Here is a 6,983-nt window from a genome sequence, read left to right on the forward strand (position 1 = left end):
GGGGCACCATCCGGATGGGTGGCAACAGTGTTGGAGACACCCCTGGCCGTAGCACGTGGTACCGTCCTCGGTTGACTCCCTGGAACGGGCTCAGGCACGGCAGGAAGTCCACGATGCGATGTCGTAGAACGCGAGCTCACCGGAGCAGCAGCCGGCGTCGCTCTCTTCCAGCCAATGTGTCCCTGACCCGCCGGAGCCTCCGCTTCTCTGCTGTTCCCCCCGGGCCTCGCTCTCACTCGCCCTTTTATAGCCGTGGTGTTAGTCCACGTATACCTTGTCGCTTTCTTCTCTTCTCCACCCATCATCTCTCTCCACCTCACCGAATGCTTCTCCACCAATCATCTCCCCCCAGCTCACCGAATGCTTCTTCTTCCTCTTCTTTATTCTTCGGTTAATTCGCGTCGTCTTCTTCACACCTTTTTCCTTTAAAATTTAATTTAGGCTCCTTAATATATGTGACAAGATGAATAGCGAAATATGATCAATGAGTTAGACAAGCAGAGCAGAAATTTGAACCTAAAAATTAACCTGCAGAAAGCCAAATAATGTTCAACGGTCTTTCAAGGGAAGAGCAGCTCACACTTGGCAGTGAGGTGCTGAAATTGGTAAAAGAATACGTCTACTTAGGGCAAGTAGTGACAGCTGATTGTGATCATGAGAGCGAAATAACTTCCGGTCCGATTGTTCTCCACACTTCTTCCGGTCCGAGTGTTCTCCGGAGAGATCAGTGACAATGATAAGTGGCGAGCCTGTGCCAGGATACATTTCCTTTTTCTTTTTTGCTTTGTCTCGGATTTTTCCGATCTCTCAACGGCAGAAAGTATGGATTTGGCAAGAACGTTAGAGCTGGCGCTTAAGCTGGGGTTAAGCAAAGAAGAGGCGTTGCGTCTATATGACGAGGAAGGAAAGAGGCAGAAAGAGCAGGCAGATAGGCGAGAGAGGAAAGGGTTCAAGCACGCGCAGACGCTCGTGATGCAGAAGAACGCGAGACGAGAAGAGCTCGCGAGGCAGAACAGGAGAAAAGAAGGATAGAACGGGAGAAGGAGTTTATTTTGTTGAAACAGGCGCATGTCGCGGGAGGATTTGAGGAGATCACGGACAATGATCAGCGTTCCTTAGCGGGTACAGAATCTCCTAGACCAGCCAGAGTTTGCCCAAGGAAGCTGATGGCTCCTTTTGATGACAAGAGAGATGATTTGGATGCATATCTGCAACGATTCGAGCGGATAATTTGGGGCAAGGCTGGGAGCGCTGTGAATGGGCCACGGCATTGAGCATGTGTTTAGTCGGAGAGGCGCTGAATGTTTTTGGAAGGATGCCTGCAGCTGATTCCATGGACTACGAGAAAGTCAAAAAGGCACTCCTCCAAAGATGAGGGCTTACGGCAGAGGGTTTTCGTAAGAGATTTCGCGCCACGAAACCTGAAGATTCAGAAACCGCGAAGCAGTTTTCCTGCAGGCTGACCAACTATTTTGACAGGTGGCTTGATATGTCAAACACAGAAAAGAGTTTTGAAGGGGTGCGTGAGAAGCTGGTCACAGCAATTTTTAGCGTGCTGCAGCTCAAAGCTAACGCTCTTTCTGAAAGAAAGTTGTGTTCATTGGAAGAGTTCGCAGACACTGCAGACCAATTCCTCGAGGCTCAAGGGCTAAGAAATCTGTGTAAGGCAAAGGAGGAAATCCAAAAGACCCTAGAGACAGATGCGCCAAAGCCAAGATCATATGGCGGTGCATCTAAGGCGCCAGTAAGGTGTTTTCTCTGCGGCAAGGTGGGACACCGTGCAGCTGACTGTCGGACTAGTAGCGCTATCCAGAAAACACAGGTTGTGTGCCAAGTTTGTAAGAGGAGGGGTCATACTCTGGATGAGTGCCGATACAGAACGCAGGACCGAGCTGCATGCGTTGACGACTCAAGGGTAGAACTTGTCACGCCATCCGAAGTTCCACAGCTGAAAGGAGAGCAAACGCCGCTGGAAAATGAGGCAGTGAGTGGAACACCCAAGTCGAAAGCAGCAATTCCAGTGGTGGTTGGGCAAATAGGGGACCGTCCTATATTGATGCTTAGAGACAGCGGAGCTAACACAGTCTTGGTTCGTAGAAGCCTGGTGAAGGACGAGGATCTTACAGGGGAAGCGTCGGTCGTCACTCTTGTAGATAGCACAGTGAGGTACCTTCCTGAAGCAAAGATTCTAGTGTCCACGCCATATTATACTGGGAAAGTAGTGGCAAAATGCGTAGATCAAACCCTATATTCTCACCTTGTTGAACATTACGGGTGCAAGAGGTGTCGAAGACTGCGATCCCGAGTGGAGGATGCTCGACGGTGAAGAACATCCAAATGAGGAAAGGGCTGCGACAGCTCAGACGGGTGCAGGCAGTTTTTAGTCGGCAGTGGAGACAAGAGCTCAAGCGACAGCCCGAGCAACGCAGCGTCCGCTCTCTGCTCCTGTTACGATGTGCCTGAGCGTAACACCGGGCGAAATTGCAATTAGGCAAAAGGAAGACGAGAGCTTGAAGGCTTGCTTCGTAAGAGTCGGGGAAAGAGTGAAAAGAAAGAAGAGTCGGACGTCATTCGAGTATCAATTGGTAAATGGTCTTCTGCACAGGGAATGCATATTTAGTTCAGGAAGGCGGGTCCAACAGCTGGTGTTACCGAGAGATATGCGAGAGACCGTGTTGCGCTTAGGTCATGACGTCATTATGGCCGGACACCAGGGTGTTCAAAATACGGTGTCTAGGATCACCGAGTTCTTTTGGCCGGGTGTTCAGAGTCACGTTAAGCGCTTTGTTCGCTCATGTGATGTGTGCCAGCGCACAGTTTCGAAGGGAAGAGTTGGTCCCGTACCTTTGGGCAAGATGCCAGCCATCGACCTACCGTTTCAGCGAGTTGCAATTGATATGGTGGGGCCAATCTTTCCAGTATCCGCCAAAGGCAATAGATATATGCTTACTCTAACTGACGTGGCCACTCGTTATCCTGACGCTGTTCCACCGAGGACTATTGACAGTATCCAAGTGGCGGAGGGTCTTGTGTAAATGTTTTCGCGTTATGGGTTCCCGAGGGAAGTTTTGAGTGACCGGGGCTCGAACTTCACATCGGAACTAATGAAGGATGTTAACCGCCTTTTGTCAGTGAGGCAGTTACTGACGACGCCTTACCATCCCATGTGTAATAGAGCGGTTCAATGGCACCCTCAAAAATATGATCAAGAAAATGTGCCAGGAGAGACCTACTGATTGGGATAGATATCTCCCAAATCTTTTGTTCGCTTACCGCGAAGTACCACAAACGAGTCTTGGTTTCTCGCCCTTTGAGATGCTATATGGGAGAACCGTTAGAAGTCCACTTACAATACTAAAGGAGCTTTGAGCTATTAAAGAGATTGCATCAGATCTCAAGACAACTTACACATACGTGTTTGAGTTGCGGGATAAATTGAAGGAAACATGCAGGCTTGGACATCAAAGCCTGGAAATGGCGCGTGAACTCCACAAGGGATGTTATGAAAGGAAAGCCATTCACAGAAATCTGAATCCGGGCGACAGGGCTCTTGTGTTGCTACCCATGGATCATAATAAGTTACTGATGCAGTGGATGGGCCCGTACCTTGTAACGCGGAAGAAGAAGGTCATGAATTATGAGGTAGTGATAGATGGCACTAAGAGGGTTTTCCATGTTAATATGTTGAAGAAATATGAAGAACGAGATCCCGTACGGCGGTACGCCCCCAGGGCAACTCTTTCGGTGGTGGCCGAGGAGACAGGTGATGCTGCCGAGGTGTCCACGTTCAGTGGGAAGAAAAACGCAGGAGGTGATGCAGGTGTTGTTGGCGTTGGGGCACCACCCGGACGGGTGCAAACAGCGCTGGAGACACCCCTGACCGTAGCAGGTGGTAGCGTCCTCTGCTGACTCCCCGGAACGGGCTCAGGCACGACAGGTAGTCCACGATGCGATGTCGTAGAACGCGAGCTCACCGGAGCAGCAGCCGGCTTCGCTCTCTTCCAGCCAAAGTGTCCCTGACCCGCCAGAGCCTCCGCTTCTCTGCTGCTCCCCCCGGGCCTCGCTCTCACTCGCCCTTTTATAGCCTCGGTGTTAGTCCACGTACGCCTTGTCGTCTTCTTCTCTTCTCCACCAATCATCTCTCTCCACCTCACCGAATGCTTCTCCACCAATCAAATCCCTCCAGCTCACCGAATGCTTCTTCTTCCTCTTCTTTATTCTTCGGTTAATTCGTGTCGTCTTCATCACACCTTTTTCCTTTAAAATTTTATTTAGGCTCCTTAATATATTTGACACAACTCCTGAGTGATTCAGCAATTCAATGTCATCAGCGAATCGCAGATTATTTAGGTATTCTTTGTTAACTCCTTTTGCGAACTATTTCCAATTCAGGTCACAGAATACCTCCTGTAAACAGGCGGTGAATAGCATTGACGGGATTGTGTACCCTGCCTGAAGCCTTTCTTATTAGAATTTAATTGCTGACTTTTTGGGGGACTGCGGTGGCTATGCAGTTGCTATAGACATCTTCTAGTATTTTTTACATAAGGCTTTTCTACACCCTGACACCGCAAAGCCTCCATGACTGGTGATTTCTTGCAGTACAAACTTATTTAAGACGGCAATTTCTTCAAAACAATTCTAGAGCAGAACCAGATGCCTTGCGATGTTGTCAGCGTTGTATTGAATGATACATTCTTTTCGATTATGAGTGTTGACAGTGACTCTGAGAAAAAAAGGCTCATTACTGACACTGCGGCACCAATGTCAACCAAAGCATCAGCTTCAACATTCTCTACACCCACTGACACTTTGTTCATTAGCATGATGATAATCAGAGGTAGTCACGAAATTGACAGTTCAGCTACCTTGCCGCTATCTGTCGCACCACCTAGTTTCTCAGCGGTGCAGAAACGAAGCGGCGACATGGGGATGCTGAATGGCCTTGTCGGTGTGGCGGCAGAGTGATGCTGTGATCGGATAGAGGAGTCGTTGTGTACACCGCGTTCGGGAGAAGGAGGCCCATATAATTTAGCGACTGGCTGCTCCCACTGGGAGACATTCCTGAAGTGTGGTTCTCGTTGTACAGGTCATCGAGGAAGTTGGCAACACGAGGAAAAGCAGGAGATATGTCCGCGGCACCCGCAACCGTAGTATATGGGTGCTTTCTTGAGAGTGTTCACTAGCGCCACCCAATCTCTCAAGGTTCGCCTACACCCAATAAACATAAATACCCATGAGAGCAGCAGATTGGACAGCCGTCGCCGTAGCTCAGTTGGTAGACCACCGGACGCGGTATTCGGAGGTCGTGGGTTCGGATCCCACCGGCGGCATGGTTGTTTTTTCTGCTGCTTTATAAGTAATTTTCTTTAAGCGATAAATTAATATAAGGATTATTATCCCATTTATCAGCACTACGCACAAAAAACAAAAATTAAACATTCCCCTATTCACCTTGATTTCGGTGACTGTTAGCTCCCTTCTTTAGTATATATATATATATATATATATATATATATATATATATATATATATATATATATATATATATATATAAATATATATAATGTTGTTGCCACAGAATACCTCCATCGCTACGGTGAAACCAATGCTCTTCCCCGTGTCACCACGTCTGAAATTGCACAGTTCTTGGTTCACCACACTGTGCTTCGCCACGGTGCCCCCGCGGTTGTATTAACTGGCCGCGGAACCGCGTTTACGTCGTCTCTTACACTTGAGGTCCTGCGTCACAGTGACACCAGTCATAGAAAAGCAACTGCTTACCATCCTCAAAAAATGGACTGGCTGAGAGGATGAAAAAGACCATTGCAGATATGCATATTTATGGCGATGCTGACCATAGCAACTGGGTCGAAATGCTCTCTTACGTCACGTTTGCGTATAACACCGCCCTCCAAGAAACGACACGCTTCACCCCGTTCCGTTTGCTGTACGGCCGCGACGCCCTGACCATGCTGGATGCCATGGTGCTCCCGGATTGTGGCCCCTCGTCTGTCACGGGCTCTGAACAAACCTTTCGTGGCGTAGAAGCTACTCGCCACCTTGCTAGACAACGGAATCGACACCAGCAGAAAACTGACGCCCGGCGTTACAACCTCGCCACAGGGATGTGTTTTGCAAACCCGGCCAGCACGTCTGGGTATGGAAAAAAAACTAAATTTGGTTTTCTGTGAAAGAAAATTGCGTAGTATATGTCTCACATATCGGCGGACACCAGAGCCGAGTCGTAAAGGAAGAGATAAAGGAGGACGTGAAAGAAGAAAGAGTTGCCATAGTGGAGGGCTCCGGAATAATTTCGACCACTTGGGGATCTTTAACGTGCACTGACGTCGCAAAACATACGGGCGCCTAAGCGTCCCGCCTCCATTTAAACGCAGCCGCCGCGGTCGGGTTCAAACCCGGGAACTCCGGATCAGTAGCCGAGTGTCCTAATCACTGAGCTACCGCCAATACGTTTGCGAGGCGCTCTGAAAAGCTTCCGCGCCGCTACTTCGGCCCCTACGAGGTGCTACAACTCAGCGAGGTGAACTACAAAGTGTTCCGGCAATGAGTCGACCGCTCTTCTCGACCGCCCAAGTCTGAAGTCGTCCACGTGTCGCGCATGAAACCTTATTACGCCCGTTAGCCTCTGCCGGGGTTCACATTCAATGCCGACGCCGCACGTGCCTTAGTACTTTTTGTGCCTCCAGTCTGTTTTTCCCCTTTGCCCTACGCATCGAGGCGATGCCTCTTGAAAGGAAGGGGGCAATGCCACCCACACTGGATGGATGTATATATGGATGGTTGGATAAGGCTTAACTCTTTAAATAAGGCGGTGGTTCGAGCCACCCAGCCGTGCTCACGTTCTGCGAGCGCCGCCATGTGGCCGAGTGGCATGACTTGGCTCGTGATGGAGTGAGGAAAACGACGTTTCCTCTCCGGTGCGTGCTGCTGGTCTACTTGGCCGTTCGATTAAAAAGTCC

The 6,983-nt window shown here is 49.5% G+C and overlaps 1 non-coding gene across 1 annotated transcript; it reads left to right on the plus strand.

Annotated features, from left to right (window-relative positions):
• The first annotated feature begins 5,260 nt into the window (after positions 1–5,260).
• TRNAP-CGG (transfer RNA proline (anticodon CGG)) lies at positions 5,261–5,333 on the plus strand. Its single transcript has one exon. It is a non-coding gene; the product is annotated as a tRNA-Pro (tRNA).
• The last annotated feature ends 1,650 nt before the right edge of the window (positions 5,334–6,983 follow it).

The sequence above is a fragment of the Amblyomma americanum genome, chromosome 9, assembly GCF_052857255.1.
Source record: "Amblyomma americanum isolate KBUSLIRL-KWMA chromosome 9, ASM5285725v1, whole genome shotgun sequence".
Taxonomy (NCBI): Eukaryota; Metazoa; Arthropoda; class Arachnida; order Ixodida; family Ixodidae; genus Amblyomma; species Amblyomma americanum.